This window comes from Xenopus tropicalis, chromosome 3 (genome assembly GCF_000004195.4).
Source record: "Xenopus tropicalis strain Nigerian chromosome 3, UCB_Xtro_10.0, whole genome shotgun sequence".
Taxonomy (NCBI): domain Eukaryota; kingdom Metazoa; phylum Chordata; class Amphibia; order Anura; family Pipidae; genus Xenopus; species Xenopus tropicalis.
In genome coordinates this window covers 11,587,026-11,605,438 of record NC_030679.2, presented here as the reverse complement: position 1 = coordinate 11,605,438, position 18,413 = coordinate 11,587,026, and the positions used below count along the sequence as shown (strand labels likewise).

Here is an 18,413-nt window from a genome sequence, read left to right as displayed (position 1 = left end):
TTCCGAAAAAATCGTATTAGTCACGATAATATCGTAATGGCGATCCAAAAGTCTCGAAATTTTCGTTCCGAACAATTGTAAACAGCGGTAAAAGCTTTCCGATTTTTTTGTGCAAACGTCCGAAAAAGTCGGCAAAAATACGCTCGGAGCGTTCGTGCTTTTGTAAATGTGCCCCTATGAGTCAGCTTCCTGCTGATTGGCTCAGATCCACATTCCTAAAGGGGGGGGAGGGAGTTCTTAGCATTCTTGAGGGAGTGGGGAGCAGGAGAGGGGAGTGAGCTGCGTGTCTCTGGCACAGGAAAACAGAAACAGCAAAACTTTTGACAGAGGTGCAGCGTTTATGGCTGTAGACATTTCTGATAAAGCTTACTGAGTTTTTACCTTTCCTTCTCCTTTAATGGGACACTAAGCCCAACCATAAAACTATCCTACTGCACCCCCTAGTTCTTTATAGAAGTTGGTAAAAAACTTAGAAAGCAATGCACCAATGACAAGTCTACTGACCACAGACATCATTACAGATCCAAGAGAATTGACCAATGAGAATGCTGATTCCCAGCATTGTGTCAGCCATCTTGCCTTTATCTTACATACAGAGATTTTTTGTGCCATTTTGGCACCATTATATTGCACTGGAAATAAATATGGAGAGAAAGAACAGACTTGTCCAGTGCCAGGAAACTGCTTAATGCTTCCAACTCCAGGAACAAAGAACACGGAGCCAAATTTTCACAGATCAGCTGGGATTCTTACTGGAGGATTATTTAGCTTTTAAATGCAGCCTCTGGCCCTGGAAAGCCAGGGAAAGGTTTATTGAGCTTTAGGAATACAGTGCTTATTTTGCTGGAATACAGTTCCCAATATAGTAAAGTACAGCATGGAGGAGCAGTGAGGTGCTTAGTGATCATTACAATTCCTCAATGGGATAAGATGGTTTTTTGTTTCTTTTTTCAAGTTTACCCAAGAAAATGCAACTTTCCAATACACAGTTTTTAAAAAAATAGTTTTGGGATCAAGTACAGGTACTGTTTTATTATTACAGAGAAAAGGGAATCATTTAACCATTAAATAAACCCAATAGGGCTGTTCTGCCCCCAATAAGGGGTAATTATATCTTAGTTGGGATCAAGTACAGGTACTGTTTTATTATTACAGAGAAAAGGGAATCATTTAACCATTAAATAAACCCAATAGGGCTGTTCTGCCCCCAATAAGGGGTAATTATATCTTAGTTGGGATCAAGTACAGGTACTGTTTTATTATTACAGAGAAAAGGGAATCATTTAACCATTAAATAAACCCAATAGGGCTGTTCTGCCCCCAATAAGGGGTAATTATATCTTAGTTGGGATCAAGTACAGGTACTGTTTTATTATTACAGAGAAAAGGGAATCATTTAACCATTAAATAAACCCAATAGGGCTGTTCTGCCCCAATAAGGGGTAATTATATCTTAGTTGGGATCAAGTACAGGTACTGTTTATTATTACAGAGAAAAGGGAATCATTTAACCATGAAATAAACCCAATAGGGCTGTTCTGCCCCCAATAAGGGGTAATTATATCTTAGTTGGGATCAAGTACAGGTACTGTTTTATTATTACAGAGAAAAGGGAATCATTTAACCATGAAATAAACCCAATAGGGCTGTTCTGCCCCCAATAAGGGGTAATTATATCTTAGTTGGGATCAAGTACAGGTACTGTTTTATTATTACAGAGAAAAGGGAATCATTTAACCATGAAATAAACCCAATAGGGCTGACTAGGAATTCTGGGAACCGTAGTCCAGTAACACTGATGGGACACATCTATTTTTGCTTTATTGGCAGCAGAGATATGTTTCTATTTCTGTTTATATACTAGTGTTTCTTTGAAGTGTGATTCACTAACTTACTGTATGTGAGCCCTTTGCCAGTTAATAGACAACCCTAATTGCGAGAAAGAACGCTTTGGTGTTGCCTGCTTGTGATAAGGGGATGACTAATGTCACCTTTCCACCAACCTGTCGATTTAATGTTCCTGTCTCCTCCAAATGTCCCCACCGGTGTATCACAAATCGGAGACATGTCCCCGAGTCACATTTATCTATGTCCTACTCCTATTCTGTCCTTGCTGCCGTACATAGCATGGCAGTATGACCGCTCCGCAGATAAGCCAGGCAGTTAAGATAGCTGCCCGAAGGAAAGCGGCTCCTTTTGATGGCGGTATTCAGGGCAAGGTCGGCGCTTGGATGCAACAGCTGACTGGCTAATGAGTAATAGGGAACTTTGCTGATTCTCACTGTCTTGCCAATCAGATGAGCAGAGGCTGTGGGTGCTGCTGACACCTGCGCTTATTCAGACAGGGGGATAAATGTGCCCTTTACTACCTCTCAGCTGTCATAGGAAAGTTCCATCAGATCAGAATATTTCATAATACTATAATAATACTGTCTTATATCTATGTGCCTCTCTTGGCACAGGGCCAGTTTCACTTAAAGGAGCAGGAAAGGTAAAAAGTCCTCTGTCAAAAGAAACAGGATTTCTTGTCCCTTTGTTTTCCTGTGCCAGAGACACGCAGCTCTCTCCTCTCCTGCTCCCCCTCCCTCAAGAATGCTAAGAACTTACTCCCCCCCCCTTAGGAATGTGGATCTGAGCCAATCAGCAGGAAGCTGACTCATAGGGGCACATTTACTAAGACACAAATCTGAACCGAATTGGAAAAATTCCGATTTGAAAACGAACATTTTGAGACTTTTTCGTATTTTTTGCGATTTTTTTCGGCGTCTTTACGACTTTTCGGAAATTGTCGCGACTTTTTCGTTACCAATACGATTTGCGCGAAAAAACGCGAGTTTTCCGTAGCCATTCCGAAAGTTGCGCAAAATCTGGCGATTTTTTCGTAGCGTTAAAACTCGCGCGAAAAGTTGCGCCTTTTTCGTAGCGTTAAAACTTAAAAGGTGCGACGTTTCGCGCAAGTTTTAACGCTACGGAAAAAACGCAACATTTTGCGCAAGTTTTAACGCTACGAAAAATCGCCAGATTTTGCGCAACTTTCGGAATGGCTACGAAAAACTCGCGTTTTTTCGCACAAATCGTATTAGTAACGAAAAATTTGCGACAATTTTCCGAAAAAATCGCAAAATACCGATCATTACGAAAAAAACGCAATCGGACGCATTCGGCCCGTTCGTGGGTTAGTAAATATGCCCCATAGTCTTACAAACTGAGCATGTACACGGGTCTCGGTGCAGGAGTGAGGCATTATGGGAATTTTCTTTACAGAGCTCAGCGTTTTTCTTTCCTATGAGGCTTCTGATCATCTGAACAGGAGAAATACGGGGAGACTTAAGGGCACTATTGAGAGAACTGAAGGTATGCCTGCAGCTTGAGATTAACTCTTTATTAGCCTTTCCTTCTCCTTTAAGATGCTATATCACAGTAATTATACTGACTCATAACTTTAAAGGAAAAGGAAAGTCATTTTGGAATTTTACTGCCAATAGATTTGCCACATTAGTGCCACCTAGAACAATATATTTATTCAGCAGAAAGCTTTACCATACCTGAGTAAAGAGCCCTAGAAGCTTTCTCTGTTTGCTTAAGATAGCAGCTGCCATTTTAGCTTAGTCGTCATAGCGTCCTGCTGTATAGCTCTAGCTGTTAGGAGGGAGTTCTTGATCATTCTTGAGGGAGGGGGGAGCAGGAGAGAGGAGAGAACTGAGAAGACTCTGGCCCCAGGAATGAAGGATTTTTTTGAGGAAGTCAGATACCCTAAGAACATGTTTACAAAAAAGCAGACAAGAAATCCTGTGTTTCTTTTAATAGAGAACTTAGTGCAGGTTTTCTGTGAGTGCTTATGGCTGTATTTACATAGAATAAGCTGACTTCCCTAGAAACTTACAGCTGCAGCACTGCAGATTTCCCCAGCCCACAGGTTTCCTTCTACAGCACCATGGTGCTCTTTCAGGGTGGTTGAGAGGGGCCCTGTAGCAGAGGGGGTAGGATTCACAGCCTGGGGAGGGGGTGGGCACAGGTCTGGCTTCACTATCACCACTACTAGGTCCTGATTTCCAGTGCCCCCAGTCAGCGATCAGAGTAGGGTGCCTGGAGACCAGATGTGGTGTGGCTAGGTTTGGTGGCACCTACTGTGCTACTCTGTTTTCTCAGGCCTGCTGCAAGTACAGTTGGCATATAAAAGGGAGGACTTGGGAGATATGGGGGGGTTGGTTTCCTTTTTTCCAAAGGGGGTTTGTCCTTTGCCCCAGCATTGGCCTGTAAATGACAGATGGCAAAAGTTGCTGAATGTATGCTTGCCCTATACTCCCTAATACCTATCCTAATGCCAGGAGCATAACTATAGAGGGGGCAGAAGGAACATAGAGAAAGGGGGGGCAGAAGGAACATAGAGAAAGGGGGGGCAGAAGGAACATAGAGAAAGGGGGGGCAGAAGGAACATAGAGAAAGGGGGGGGGGCAGAAGGAACATAGAGAAAGGGGGGGCAGAAGGAACATAGAGAAAGGGGGGGCAGAAGGAACATAGAGAAAGGGGGGGGCAGAAGGAACATAGAGAAAGGGGGGGCAGAAGGAACATAGAGAAAGGGGGGGGGCAGAAGGAACATAGAGAAAGGGGGGCAGAAGGAACATAGAGAAGGGGGGGGCAGAAGGAACATAGAGAAAGGGGGGCAGAAAGAACATTGAGAAAGGGGGGGGCAGAAGGAACATAGAGGAAGGGGGGGCAGAAAGAACATTGAGAAAGGGGGGGGGCAGAAGGAACATAGAGAAAGGGGGGGGGCAGAAGGAACATAGAGAAAGGGGGGGGGCAGAAGGAACATAGAGAAAAGGGGGCAGAAGGAACATAGAGAAAGGGGGGGCAGAAGGAACATAGAGAAAGGGGGGGCAAAAGGAACATAGAGAAAGTGGGGCAGAAGGAACATAGAGAAAGGGGGGGGGGCAGAAGGAACATAGAGGAAGGGGGGGAGCAGAAGGAACATAGAGAAAGTGGGGGCAGAAGGAACATAGAGAAAGGGGGGGCAGAAGGAACATAGAGAAAGGGGGGGCAGAAGGAACATAGAGAAAGGGGGGGGGGCAGAAGGAACATAGAGGAAGGGGGGGCAGAAGGAACATAGAGGAAGGGGGGGCAGAAGGAACATAGAGAAAGGGGGGGGGGCAGAAGGAACATAGAGAAAGGGGGGGGCAGAAGGAACATAGAGGAAGGGGGGGGCAGAAGGAACATAGAGAAAGGGGGGGGGGCAGAAGGAACATAGAGAAAGGGGGGGGGGCAGAAGGAACATAGAGAAAGGGGGGGGGGGCAGAAGGAACATAGAGAAAGGGGGGGGGCAGAAGGAACATAGAGAAAGGGGGGGGGCAGAAGGAACATAGAGAAAGGGGGGGCAGAAGGAACATAGAGAAAGGGGGGGCAGAAGGAACATAGAGAAAGGGGGGGCAGAAGGAACATAGAGAAAGGGGGGGCAGAAGGAACATTGAGAAAGGGGGGGCAGAAGGAACATAGAGAAGGGGGGGCAGAAGGAACATAGAGAAGGGGGGGGCAGAAGGAACATAGAGAAAGGGGGGGGGGCAGAAGGAACATAGAGAAAGGGGGGGCAGAAGGAACATAGAGGAAGGGGATCCCCAGTTCCTGCCCCTTTCATTTCCATTAAGCGTTGGTGCAGGGTGGGAGCAAGATTACAGAGTATGGGGGGAGGAGGAGGAACGCCAAGTTACACCGCTGCTACTGCCCAGGTATCTATCCCATGGGGTCACCCGGGACCCTGAATGCTTCACGTATTACATGTGAATAAACCCAAACACAATGCAGAAGTTCTAAGCTGACAAAAGGTGAGGCCATTTTTATTGGATCCACTTGAAACGTTCCCCCGAGCCCAATGGGGCCACGCCGACCCTTTAACTGGGCGCCGTAGCTGAACTTTTCCTTTCCTCTGTGTCAACTACGTCCAAACAATGTTTCGCTGAACCCAGCTGCTGTTATTAAGGGCTGTTCCAGCACATTGTTCCCCGGGCTCAACCCTCACAATGAATGAATTAGATTCAACCCAACCACAGAAACCCATTCATTTCTTGTGCCGGAGCTGGCTAAACAAAAGTAGATCTTGACTGCAGTTTATGGGTGTCGGGCAGATTTAAAGGGGCAATAAACTCTACAAGTGCTGTTTGTTTTCATTGACATGCCATTGCCTCACTGTCAGGCTGTCCATACCTCTCCCATAGCTCCTGTTCTGTTTGTATTCCCATTATACTAGGTTGTGACTAGTGATCAACTGGGACCAACCCTAACCTGCCCTCTTCTATCCTGGACCCAGCTCAGTTGGTTGCCATTACCTGCACTAGAGCCAACCATTTCTGATATTACTGGAGGGGGCCGGCTTATACTGTGTTCCACTGGCCCAAATCTATGGTATGGACAACTGAACTGGGCACTCACCAAAGCAGGGAAACCTATCATCTTTCTAGAATCTGAACATGGGCGAATTTTGGCCAAGTCCCTCTTCTGCCCAAACCACTCCCCAGCGTAACATGCCCTTCCTCTGCTGGGTTTATATATGGGTGTGAGGGTTGACAGGTAAGCACAATTCAGCAGGAACAGCCCCCTAAGTTTGCTCATAGCCTGTACAGAGAGATACCATAAAACTATGGCAGCATAGGGATTCCCCTGTACTAAGCACAATTCAGCAGGAACAGCCCCCTAAGTTTGCTCATAGCCTGTACAGAAGGATACCATAAAACTATGGCACATAGGGATTCCCCTGTACTAAGCACAATTCAGCAGGAACAGCCCCCTAAGTTTGCTCATAGCCTGTACAGAGAGATACCATAAAACTATGGCAGCATAGGGATTCCCCTGTACTAAGCACAATTCAGCAGGAACAGCCCCCTAAGTTTGCTCATAGCCTGTACAGAAGGATACCATAAAACTATGGCAGCATAGGGATTCCCCTGTACTAAGCACAATTCAGCAGGAACAGCCCCCTAAGTTTGCTCATAGCCTGTACAGAGAGATTCCATAAAACTATGGCAGCATAGGGATTCCCCTGTACTAAGCACAATTCAGCAGGAACAGCCCCCCTAAGATTGCTCATAGCCTGTACAGAGAGATACCATAAAACTATGGCAGCATAGGGATTCCCCTGTACTAAGCACAATTCAGCAGGAACAGCCCCCCTAAGATTGCTCATAGCCTGTACAGAGAGATTCCATAAAACTATGGCAGCATAGGGATTCCCCTGTACTAAGCACAATTCAGCAGGAACAGCCCCCCTAAGATTGCTCATACCAGTAGAACTATGCAGGCATGGGTATCCCCCTGTACTAAGCACAATTCTGCTGGAAAATATGAGTCCGGTATTTCTAATATATTTATGTATTTTCATTCCCCATGAATGCATGATAGAATATAAAGTACAGTGCCTCTCTGTTTCCAGTGTTCCTGCCGACGCACTTTTGTACAAGACTTGTTTTAGGGGCCAAAATGGGGGAGCGAGGGCCTTTTTTTAATGTGGGAGAACCATGAGTCATAATTCTTCACTGTAAATTCTTTTTGCCATTCCAAGTGGTTGAGCCAAATAACTTCCCCTAAGCATGTTTGTTACATCATAATCTGCCTACACAGCCCGTTACCCCGGCAACGCTGCAAAACAAATGAAACAGCGAGCGGGATAAAAACCTCAGGATCTGCAAGGCATTAGAAACTCCTATACGGCCTGCATCTCCCCAGGAGCGCTCGTGTTTATCGGCAGTACTGTCTGTGCAGGGGCTCTTATGGGGTGTGTGTACTAAGGATGGAGATAAATAGCACCGGTGATGTTGCCTAGCAACAATTAGGTATTTGCTTTGATTTCTAACTTGTAGGTGACTGTTCAAATCTTATTGCTGATTGGTTGCTATGGGCAATATCACCGGAGATATTTATCCAGAGGGTTCAGGACCATGCTCCATGTAGAGGTGCAAAGGGCCAGACTGGGCCGGCAGGATACCGGGAGAAAGCTCAGTGGGCGTCCGACCCAGGTCCGCTCCCTGCCAGGAATTGGGCATGCCAATGGGGTGCGCCCCAGGGGGGAGGCGGGAGCAAGGAGTATGGCGTGAGCGGGAAAGGGGGCGTGCCGTAAGTCTGAGAAACAGGGTGAGGTTGGCGGTAGGAGATGGGATTTATGATTGGTCTGTCTGGGCCCACCAGGCTTCCACCCCAGGGGTCTGCCCAGTCCGATATAGGAGGTGCATTTGCAGTGTCGGCTGGCCCACCAGGATACCAGGAAAACTCTCGGTGGGCCCAGGTGTCAGTGGGCCCCCCTGCTTCTGACCATTTGGCCTGTTTCATGGCCATTCCCTATTTCTGAATGGGAACAAAGAAGATAAATAGAAGAGTAGATGTTGGAATATAAATAAAAGAGACTGGGAGAATAAAGAGGTTGGGTGAGGAAAGGAGGGAATTTAGTTTGGAGAGTGGGCCTAGGGTCTAAGGTTTTCTGGTGGCCCCTAGGTCCCAGTCCGGTTTTAGAACAGGGATATTTTCCCTCCAACTATGGGATAGTCTTTGGCCTGTACCAGTGGGATGGGGGTTGTATCTGCCTTGTAAGCAACGATGTAATTATTGTGGGGGTGTGGCTGCACTCCAGTATATCAGTGTGGGGATAGTGGGGGGCGTGCGCTGAGAGGGAGGAGGGGGGGATTCAATATTTTGCCCCCAGCCTGTGGGAGTTAAGTTCTGTCACTGCTAGCAAAACAATTGACCTGCCCACTAATAATTCTTAGTAGGAATTGAGCAAAATACATTTTTCATGTTCATGCCTTAAAGCAGTGATCCCCAACCAGTGGCTCCGGGGCAACATGTTGCTCCCCAACCCCTTGGGTGTTGCTCTCAGTGCCCCCAAACCAGGGAGTTATTTTTGAATTCCTGACTTGGGGGCAAGTTTTGGTTGAATAAAAACAAGATTTCCTATCAAATAAAGCCCCTGTAAGCTGATAGGGTGCATAGAGGCTGCCTAATAGCCAATCACAGCCCTTATTTGGCTCCTCCATGAACTGTTATGGTGCTTGTGTTGCTCCCCAAGTCTTTGGCTGTGGCTCACGAGTAAGAAAGGTTGGAGGATCCCTGCCTTAAAGTGACCAGTGTAACTGGGCAGGCTGGGGGCAGGGCACTGTTGGACAGGGCAGAGCAGAAGAGCAGAAGAGACTAAATTAACTGGCACACACATTTCCATTAAAAGTGTCATATTTCCAGTAAATGCCGCCTATATTACAAAAATTTGGCACGTGTCTTTGTTTTTGCATGGCTACAGACTGGCTTTAAACTCGTGCCATGGAGTGAACTAAAGAGGTACTCCCTTCAGAAGAAGTATAGTGGCTCTTGAACCCGAGGAAGCTAAAAGGGGAGGGGCTTAGCATGCAATGGGTGGGGTGTCGTGTAGATAAGGTGGGGCTAGTATGAACTGGGTGTGGTCTTCCATAGACCATGAGCCCAGAAACACAGGGAGGTTGGAAATCCTAAACCATGAACGGAAGCTGTCCGATTCTCCTGACATTCTGGGGCCATTCCAGTTTTGTACTGAGACTGAATAATATCCAATATTTTGCTTTAAAAACAGAAACAATTATGGGACACTTGAGTTTTATGGCAGCTTGTAATGATTGGTAGGATGATAGTAATCTGCAAATAACAGTTTCCCGGTGGAACAAAGGCAGCCACGTTTGTAGAAGGAGTTACTGAAATGTCCCATTTATTATGGCAACACATTTCTTACAATTATGGGGCAGCAGTTTAGATTATTTAATGCCAGTTTTACTGGTTACATGATTTATAGCCTTTACTGTAATTATATATACTAGGCTAGGAGCACTGCTAATGGCATATGAACAGTTATTTCTGTGAGGGGGGTGGGGCTTACTATAGAAACCTTGTAAATATAATCATGAAAAGGCTTACCAATTGTATCCAGATTTCCAGAATCTGATTGCTAGTTGGATAAAGTTGGTCAGTTTAGCCACATTTGGCCAATTGTGGAGTCCAGATGATTCCTTAGATCAGTGATCCCCAACCAGTGGCTCAGGGGCAACATGTTGCTCCCCAACCCCTTGGATGTTGCTCTCAGTGCCCCCAAACCAGGGAGTTATTTTTGAATTCCTGACTTGGGGGCAAGTTTTGGTTGAATAAAAACAAGATTTCCTACCAAATAAAGCCCCCTGTAAGCTGATAGGGTGCATAGAGGCTGCCTAATAGCCAATCACAGCCCTTATTTGGCTCCTCCATGAACTTTTATGGTGCTTGTGTTGCTCCCCAAGTCTTTTTACATTTGACTGTGGCTCTCGAGTAAGAAAGGTTGGGGACCCCTGCCTTAGATTGTAAGCTCTACGGGGCAGGGACCTCCTTCCTACTGTGTCTTATACCACATGGCACTTAATCTCTGTGTATTTATACTTATTTATTGCATTTATTATAACACTTGTCCTCCCTGTGTGTAATTTAGTACAGATCTGCGTATCCTTGTAGTGCTTTATAAATAAAGTTATACATACATACTAACATACATACATACATATGTTCTCACATATATTGTTAGTAGCAGTGAGGACTGGGAGTAGAGGATAGAAAGGACCAATGACTGGCGCAGGTAGTAGTGGAGTGAGTTTGCGAGTGTTCGTCTGCCAGGCCTTGTGATAGAGGCAGAGGGGAGCGAGACAGTATGGAGGCAAAATACTGTATATACTCGAGTATAAGCCGATGTGAATATAAGCCGAGGTACCTAATTTTACCTAAGAAAACTGGAAAAACATATTGACTCGAGTATAAGCCTAGGGTGGGAAATGCAGCAGCTACTGCTAAGTTTCAATAATCAAAATAAATACCCAAAAAATTACATTAAATGAGGCATCAGTGGGGTATATGTTTTTAAATATTTATTTCAAAGAAAAACAGTAAACTAGCTCTGTAAGTGGAGAAGAGGGTCAACAAAAACAATATGGTGTCAACAATGATACCTTAAGAGTACTACCCCCTTAGCTCAATCAGCAACCAAGCTAAACACAATACAATCCTTCAAAACTATGATTTATATAGAATATAAAGTGCAATGTCTAGTGCAGAATGGGACAGGTGAGGATGGTAGATGAAGATGAATTTGGGAGCGGGCCAGGGCACTGGAGGGTCTGGTTGCGGGGGGCCTAATTAGCACATAATGGACAGAGGGTGCTAGTCTGGAGGGACCCATGGCACCTGACTCGAGTATAAGCCGAGGGTGACTTTTTCAGCACATTTTGGGTGCTGAAAAACTAGGCTTATACTCGAATATATACAGTAGTGATTACGGGGCTAGGCCAGGTACTATCGCCTTGGGTGCAAAAACTAATTGGACTTGTTCAGCTATTGTGCAGGTTGTAAATCAGCCCATTCGGGCGGTCATCTCCTGAGGGATCTGCATAGGTTTCTATTATGATCTGATCATCAGCACATGATTAGTCCTCAAGTGGGACCCACCAAAGAACCTGACATTGAGGCTCACTCTCACAATTATGTGTAGACAGTGCTAAATGTTCTTGGTGAGTGCTTGCTAGGGCTCGGGCCACCAGAAAATCCTCTGGTACGCTGGCAGGCCAGTCTGACCTGCATACTATCCCATTTGGATCAGCCTAAATGGGCCCTCTACATGGGTAGCCAAATGAGGCAACAATTGGGTTGTAGGGCAACTTGTATGGCCAATTGAGCTGATCTTCTAATGTTTTTATCTTTTGAGCTTTAGACATTGCAACTTGTATCTGTTTGAGGGCAGCCATATGGTTTCATTTTATAGTATAATACCAACTTCAAAAAAACATTTAGAAAGAATTTTCAGATAAATTTGTATTTTTTCTAAATGGTAGAACATTTCACAACGTAGGCGAAAATTTGTGTAAAATTCCACGCGTTTTTCATGGTTTTCAGTAAATTTCCATGAAAAAATCGTACTTTGCGCAAAGAATACGGACATTTTGGAATTCACCAGGTTTGATCTGTCGAGTGCCATTGCGTCCTATGGAAGGCTTCCAAAGCCAGAACTGTTTTCGTGGTGTTTACGAACTTTTCGACCCAAAAGTTTTGTGACTTTCGGAACGCAATTGTGATATTTTCATATGAACCATAAAAGCATTGTCGAGACATTTTAGAACTACAGATATGATCATGGTTCCTTCGAACTTATACCATATCGGGTTTCAAGGCCAAGTATCAAAGTACGATTGTTTCCGAATACAAAAAATCCGTAAGTTTTCGTACTGTGCGTGTTTTTTGCGACTTTTTAGTTAATTTGCGTGACTTTTTCGTACTTTGCGACAATTTAAGTGACAATTTGTCTGACAAAATTGTATTTGTCGCAGCGAGTAGAAAAGTTTGGGATTCATTCAAGCTTCGGTATGGTGACTTTCCTTGGGCCGGGTTGGAGCTGCGGAGTGCCATTGAGCCCTATGGGAGACTTTCCTTGGGCCGGGTTGGAGCTGCAGAGTGCCATTGAGCCCTATGGGAGACTTTCCTTGGGCCGGGTTGGAGCTGCAGAGTGCCATTGAGCCCTATGGGAGGCTTTCCTTGGGCCAGGTTGGAGCTGCAGAGTGCCATTGAGCCCTATGGGAGACTTTTCTTGGGCCGGGTTGGAGCTGCAGAGTGCCATTGAGCCCTATGGGAGGCTTTCCTTGGGCCGGGTTGGAGCTGCAGAGTGCCATTGAGCCCTATGGGAGGCTTTCCTTGGGCCGGGTTGGAGCTGCAGAGTGCCATTGAGCCCTATGGGAGACTTTCCTTGGGCCGGGTTGGAGCTGCAGAGTGACATTGAGCCCTATGGGAGACTATCCCTGGGCCGGGTTGGAGCTGCAGAGTGCCATTGAGCCCTATGGGAGACTATCCCTGGGCCGGGTTGGAGCTGCAGAGTGCCATTGAGCCCTATGGGAGACTTTCCTTGGGCCGGGTTGGATCTGTTGAGTGCCATTGAGCCCTATGGGAGACTTTCCTTGGGCCAGGTTGGAGCTGCAGAGTGCCATTGAGCCCTATGGGAGACTTTCCTTGGGCCGGGTTGGATCTGTTGAGTGCCATTGAGCCCTATGGGAGACTTTCCTTGGGCCAGGTTGGAGCTGCAGAGTGCCATTGAGCCCTATGGGAGACTTTCCTTGGGCCAGGTTGGAGCTGCAGAGTGCCATTGAGCCCTATGGGAGGCTCTCCTTGGGCCGGGTTGGAGCTGCAGAGTGCCATTGAGCCCTATGGGAGACTTTCCTTGGGCCGGGTTGGAGCTGCAGAGTGCCATTGAGCCCTATGGGAGACTTTCCTTGGGCCAGGTTGGAGCTGCAGAGTGCCATTGAGCCCTATGGGAGGCTTTCCTTGGGTCGGGTTGGAGCTGCAGAGTGCCATTGAGCCCTATGGGAGACTTTCCTTGGGCCGGGTTGGAGCTGCAGAGTGCCATTGAGCCCTATGGGAGACTTTACTTGGGCCAGGTTGGAGCTGCAGAGTGCCATTGAGCCCTATGGGAGACTTTCCTTGGGCCGGGTTGGAGCTGCAGAGTGCCATTGAGCCCTATGGGAGACTATCCCTGGGCCGGGTTGGAGCTGCAGAGTGCCATTGAGCCCTATGGGAGACTTTCCTTGGGCCGGGTTGGAGCTGCAGAGTGCCATTGAGCCCTATGGGAGACTTTCCTTGGGCCGGGTTGGAGCTGCAGAGTGCCATTGAGCCCTATGGGAGACTATCCCTGGGCCGGGTTGGAGCTGCAGAGTGCCATTGAGCCCTATGGGAGACTTTCCTTGGGCCGGGTTGGATCTGTTGAGTGCCATTGAGCCCTATGGGAGACTTTCCTTGGGCCAGGTTGGAGCTGCAGAGTGCCATTGAGCCCTATGGGAGACTTTCCTTGGGCCGGGTCGGAGCTGCAGAGTGCCATTGAGCCCTATGGGAGACTTTCCTTGGGCCGGGTTGGAGCTGCAGAGTGCCATTGAGCCCTATGGGAGACTTTCCTTGGGCCAGGTTGGAGCTGCAGAGTGCCATTGAGCCCTATGGGAGGCTCTCCTTGGGCCGGGTTGGAGCTGCAGAGTGCCATTGAGCCCTATGGGAGACTTTCCTTGGGCCAGGTTGGAGCTGCAGAGTGCCATTGAGCCCTATGGGAGACTTTCCTTGGGCCAGGTTGGAGCTGCAGAGTGCCATTGAGCCCTATGGGAGGCTTTCCTTGGGCCGGGTTGGAGCTGCAGAGTGCCATTGAGCCCTATGGGAGACTTTCCTTGGGCCGGGTTGGAGCTGCAGAGTGCCATTGAGCCCTATGGGAGACTTTACTTGGGCCAGGTTGGAGCTGCAGAGTGCCATTGAGCCCTATGGGAGACTTTCCTTGGGCCGGGTTGGAGCTGCAGAGTGCCATTGAGCCCTATGGGAGGCTTTCCTTGGGCCGGGTTGGAACTGCAGAGTGCCATTGAGCCCTATGGGAGGCTTGCCTTGGGCCAGGTTGGAGCTGCAGGGTGCCATTGAGCCCTATGGGAGACTTTCCTTGGGCCGGGTTGGAGCTGCAGAGTGCCATTGAGCCCTATGGGAGACTTTCCTTGGGCCAGGTTGGAGCTGCAGAGTGCCATTGAGCCCTATGGGAGGCTTTCCTTGGGCCGGGTTGGAGCTGCAGAGTGCCATTGAGCCCTATGGGAGACTTTCCTTGGGCCGGGTTGGAGCTGCAGAGTGCCATTGAGCCCTATGGGAGACTTTACTTGGGCCAGGTTGGAGCTGCAGAGTGCCATTGAGCCCTATGGGAGACTTTCCTTGGGCCGGGTTGGAGCTGCAGAGTGCCATTGAGCCCTATGGGAGGCTTTCCTTGGGCCGGGTTGGAACTGCAGAGTGCCATTGAGCCCTATGGGAGGCTTGCCTTGGGCCAGGTTGGAGCTGCAGGGTGCCATTGAGCCCTATGGGAGACTTTCCTTGGGCCGGGTTGGAGCTGCAGAGTGCCATTGAGCCCTATGGGAGACTTTCCTTGGGCCGGGTTGGAGCTGCAGAGTGCCATTGAGCCCTATGGGAGACTTTCCTTGGGCCGGGTTGGAGCTGCAGAGTGCCATTGAGCCCTATGGGAGACTTTCCTTGGGCCGGGTTGGAGCTGCAGAGTGCCATTGAGCCCTATGGGAGACTTTCCTTGGGCCGGGTTGGAGCTGCAGAGTGCCATTGAGCCCTATGGGAGACTTTCCTTGGGCCGGGTTGGAGCTGCAGAGTGCCATTGAGCCCTATGGGAGGCTTCCAAAATCATGCACTGAAGGTTCAAAGCCAGAAAGGTTTCCCCGCCGTTTATGATCATTTGGATTCGAAAATTTTGTGACTTTTGGATCGCCAATGCGATATTATCATTACTATTACGATTTTTTTGTAAGCATTTTTGTGACATTTTCGATCATCAGAAATGATGGTATCTAATCCGAATTGTAGCCATTTCGAGATTCAAACTCGTACTTTGATGAATCTGCCCCTTAGTGTTGTACAATTTGCAGTCCTTCAGTTGGAGCTCTAGTGCACCCAACAAAGACCAAAAGCTGTCTGGGTGTGCTTGGACTTGTACGGCTCAAGGGCTATAGGTTAGACCAGTGATCCCCAACCAGTGGCTCAGGGGTAACATGTTGCTCCCCAACCCCTTGGATGTTGCTCTCAGTGGCCTCAAAGCAGGTGCCCATTTTTGAATTTCTGGTAAGGAGACAAGTTTTTGTTGCATAAAAACCAAGTATAATGCCAAACAGAGCCTTCTGTAGGCTGCCAGTCCACATGGGGGCTATTAAGTAGCCAATCATAGCTCTAACTGGCACCCCCAGGAACCTTTTTCATGCTTGTGTTGCTCCCCAACACTTTTTCCATTGAAATGTGGCTCACAGGTATAAAAGGTTGGGGATCCCTGGGTTGGACAGTCCCATGTTATGTAAATAATTGGCCTGAAATAAAATAATGATGCCATACAAAAATATCTCAAGAAAGCTACATAAAAATCCCATTAAAGAGCCACGTTTGCCCCCAGGTTCTCTACAAGAATGTGACTGATTGCAATTTCTATTCTGCATTCTTTTCTATGCATTAAGGTTACACTTGGCCAGTAGGTGTCGCTCTGGAGTCTGGAGATAACTGCTGAGAAAGCCCCTGCACGCCTCCCTTTATTTCATATTTACAGCTGTTTGGGTTGTAAATGGGAGATTTTTATCTTTTCTTTTTCTTTTAACCTGATTTGCAATTAACCTCCTCTCATATTATATGTGGTTGCCACTAACAGTAAAGGGACTGTGCAAATTTCTTACCTAAAATATCAGGATATCATACTCAGTAATATATATATATATATATATATATTGCTTTATAATGTGGGCAGAAAGCAGAATTACACAAGGGAAATTACTGTTATAAGATTTAACACTTTTACATTTCTTAAAAAAAAAACACCTCATTTACGCTCAAAGTGTAAAACACTACAATGAATGCAAAATGAAGCACTTGTTGGTGCCATTTGCACCCACCCAGCCTGTTACTTTGCACCATGTTCATAAGCGAGGCTTCAGATGTATAGAATTTTAGATTGTAAGCTCTTGGGAGTAGCGACCTCTAATCCTATTGTTACTTTGTAACCCTTGTTTGTTAAATTTTTGGAAGATCCCTGTTCGTTATAAATTAATGTAAAGCAATGAGTAACTTGCTGACACTATATAAATAAATGATGATACATTTTCAAAGTTAAATTCAATTCAATTCAGTTTTTTCCCCTCATTTTTATCTTAGCCTGCGTGTGGGCAGTGCCACATGAATGAAAAAGCTCAGCCAATTTGGTGAGTACCATTATATATTTAAGTATAATATTTGTACATATCTAGTATAAATAGATTTTATTTTAATACCTGAGAATAACATTTAGCGTTATATATAATGTATAAAATATTTCTATTTTTTTCTATTTATATATAGATCCCTTATCCAGAAAAGCCCAGGTCCTGAGCTTTCTGCATATTGGGTCCCATACCTGTAAACCCAGCACACACAAACCTATACTTACCTATATATATATATATATATATATATATATATATATATATATATATATATATATATATATATATATATATATATATATATATATATATATATATATATATATATATATATATATATATATATATATATATATATATATATATATATATATATATATATATATATATATATATAGGTAAGTATAGGTTTGTGTATGCTGTGTTTACAGGTATGGGACCCATTATGCAGAAAGCTCAGGACTTGAGGTTTTCTGAATAAGGGATCTTTCTGTAATTTGGATCTCCATAACTTAAGTCTGCTAAAAATCATGTTCTTCCTCCAATAAGGATTAATTATATTTGTAGATTGTAAGCTCTTTTGGGCAGGGCTCTCCTCACCTCTTGTATCGGTTATTGATTGCTTTATATTTTACTCGGTGTGCCCAATGTTTGAAACCCACTTATTGTACAGCGCTGCGGGGTATGTTGGTGCTTTATAAATAAATATTAATAATAATAATCTTAGTTGGGATCAAGTACAGGTACTGTTTTATTATTACAGAGAAAAGGGAATCATTTAACCATTAAATAAACCCAATAGGGCTGTTCTGCCCCCAATAAGGGGTAATTATATCTTAGTTGGGATCAAGTACAGGTACTGTTTTATTATTACAGAGAAAAGGGAATCATTTAACCATTAAATAAACCCAATAGGGCTGTTCTGCCCCAATAAGGGGTAATTATATCTTAGTTGGGATCAAGTACAGGTACTGTTTTATTATTACAGAGAAAAGGGAATCATTTAACCATTAAATAAACCCAATAGGGCTGTTCTGCCCCAATAAGGGGTAATTATATCTTAGTTGGGATCAAGTACAGGTACTGTTTTATTATTACAGAGAAAAGGGAACCATTTTTAAAAATTAGAATTATTTGCTTATTATGGAGTCTATGGGAGATGGCCTTTCTGGATAAGGGGTTTCCGGATAAGGGATCCCATACCTGTACTTGGAAGGGTTGAACTTCCTGGACTCTGGTCGTTTTTCCACCCTATGTAACTATATATATATATAGTTACATATTGGAACAATATTTAGCATATTTCATATATGTACATAAACATATATATATATTATATCAATATTTTATAATATAATATTTAGCATCATCTATACAATATATATTAAATCATATATAAAATGTGTATAAACGAATTAAAAATGCAAGTTTTGTCAATTCAATTTGAATTTTCAAATTGAAACGTTAAATCCGAGCGATGCGACTTATGCGCCGCGCGTATCCCGTTTCCACCGCGTTCCTTTGTGGCCCTTTGAGGAGGCAGATCTCTCACTGTAGAGCGCTCGGCGCGGTTTCTAACGCACAGGGAAGCAGGTACCTGCCTAAGTAAACAACTCTGGGTGCTGCGCTCGGGCTCCGCGGCTGAACAGGAAATTTCTTTCC

At 45.6% G+C, this 18,413-nt stretch overlaps 1 long non-coding RNA gene across 1 annotated transcript in view; it reads left to right on the top strand.

Moving 5' to 3' along the window:
• Positions 1-16,753, top strand: part of LOC116409686 — a 181,603-nt gene extending 164,850 nt beyond the window's left edge. Inside the window, exon 3 of the long non-coding RNA XR_004221904.1 lies at positions 16,705-16,753. This is a non-coding gene — a long non-coding RNA (uncharacterized LOC116409686). The remainder of the gene's footprint in view (positions 1-16,704) is intronic.
• Positions 16,754-18,413: the final 1,660 nt, after the last annotated feature.